This window comes from Vanessa tameamea, chromosome 29, assembly GCF_037043105.1.
Source record: "Vanessa tameamea isolate UH-Manoa-2023 chromosome 29, ilVanTame1 primary haplotype, whole genome shotgun sequence".
Lineage (NCBI taxonomy): Eukaryota > Metazoa > Arthropoda > Insecta > Lepidoptera > Nymphalidae > Vanessa > Vanessa tameamea.
The window spans coordinates 4,086,090-4,087,995 of NC_087337.1; the positions used below are offsets into that span (position 1 = coordinate 4,086,090).

The following is a 1,906-nucleotide window of genomic DNA, read 5'->3' on the forward strand; positions in this document are numbered from 1 at the left end:
TACAGCGCCATTGTCTATGGGCGGTAGTGACCACTGACGATCAGGTGGCCCATTTGCTCGTCCGCCTACCGATATCATAAAAAAAAATCATCATAATAGAAAACGCTGCACTAAACCGAAAATAACTGGATCAAACTTGTTTTAGTACGAAGCAAATGAGTTTAAAAGAAAACATCGTGAGAAAATAAGCATTGGTCAGATATTCTGCCATATTTATATCCAGTAGAACAGCCTAGAACAAGAGCCAGACTTGTTTCCAAACCTTAAGGGAATTCCCAAGCCATTCATCAGGATACCTGCACCTTCTCTGTTCAGGTCTTAATCCTTTGATTCTATTCGCAGCTTCGATTTCCACTACCTTGAAATTGAAATGTTTTTAGAGCTAAAATTTCGGGTCACAAACTATGAGGTCTGGTTCAGAGGGCGGAGGTACTAGAGCTATGACGAGTATCCGAGCGAAGAAATAGTTCAGGGTTGAGATAAATAATAGGTCATTTATTTTATTTGGCACAAGTAGAGTGTTTTTGCGGTTGTGTTTGTTTCATACAGTGAAGGATTGACGTTTTCTGTATGTGTGGTTTATGGGTTCAAGTGTGACGCCTCATTGGACTATGAGAGTTGAAGAATAGAAAGTACACCTGTGTTTGCATAGACATATGCACTATATACCCTGTGTTGTTAGCTAGTTTCCCTTGAAAAATTGATCAAGTGTATCACCAAAAAGCAAGGTTATATATAAAGTCGTTGAAAAAAGTAACCTAAGATGTTCCCAAAGACAATTACCTTTTAACTATTTAGACATACCCCTAACAATGACAAATGTAAAATCAGGATGCATTGTTACTTATGAAAAAAAAAAAAAAACAAGTTTAAACACAACCTTAAAGTCCGTGATTAATTCATCACCGGGATAAACTTCTCCTGTAGGATTAGAGATGGCTGTTGCAATGTCGAATGGTGAATGAATGAAATACTGCAATTAAAAAAATATCATATTGAAATTAGAGCTGTGGCAATACATAACCCGTACATTTCATGGCTTTTGAATGAAATAACTGTCGTGTCGCTTTACCCATGGGTTCTTTACATTGAAACACAACAATAAAAGCAAAATAAGTAATGAGCGGTTGGTACCCACCTCATGTTAATCTATCTATTCCAGCGTACTTACTCTAACGCCATTATCACTGGAATCAATCTGGACGTAACACGACTCGCTGTGGTAGTGACACTTCATTAGATCCTGGTCCTTCCAATTGTCATCATCTACTGTCTGATACTTCGCGTATTCTGAATTAAATGTCGTACAGAGTCCCTCCTCAGTCATTACTGGAACCCATTTTACCTAGCAATACATAAAACAATTATATATATTATGAACTGTAGTGAGATTAAGGCAGAAGCGTAACATGCCTTGGCCCCGTATAAAAATTTGTTTGAGGGCCCTTAGGAAGGGTAAAGATATCTCACAAAAGAGACCAAAATGCATAAAATTTAAAGAAATACTTATTCATCATAACTTTTAAGAAGTTGCTTTTTTTGACTTGTCATTTGTGACAAAAAAAAATTGGACAGTTTTTATTATTTTTTTCTTACGCACGTTGGGGCCCCATATAAATGATGCGGAAAATACGGCGGTAGCTACGCCCCTGGATTAAGGCCTCTTCACGGTCATACTTGGTTAAAGCATGAGACATCTATATTCATTTTTAACATTCTAGCAAGGTAGAGCAAATGGACCACTTAGATGCATGTGGTCACCCCAATGTCTTCCGTCAAAGATCATTGAATGCATTATACTCAAAAGTTACTCGAAACCTATGTTCTGATGCACTTGCTCGGTCACCTCTGTTCATTTGCATAAAAATAAAACTAACCTGCGTATTTTGTGACATTTTCGCCTTTA

General features: G+C 37.4%; 1 long non-coding RNA gene across 1 annotated transcript; it reads right to left on the reverse strand.

Annotated features, from left to right (window-relative positions):
- Positions 1-311: 311 nt before the first annotated feature.
- LOC113396866 (uncharacterized) lies at positions 312-1,335 on the reverse strand. Its single transcript, XR_010309767.1, has 3 exons — positions 1,172-1,335; positions 881-973; positions 312-358 (listed from the first exon to the last, which is right to left on the reverse strand). It is a non-coding gene; the product is annotated as an uncharacterized LOC113396866 (long non-coding RNA).
- Positions 1,336-1,906: the final 571 nt, after the last annotated feature.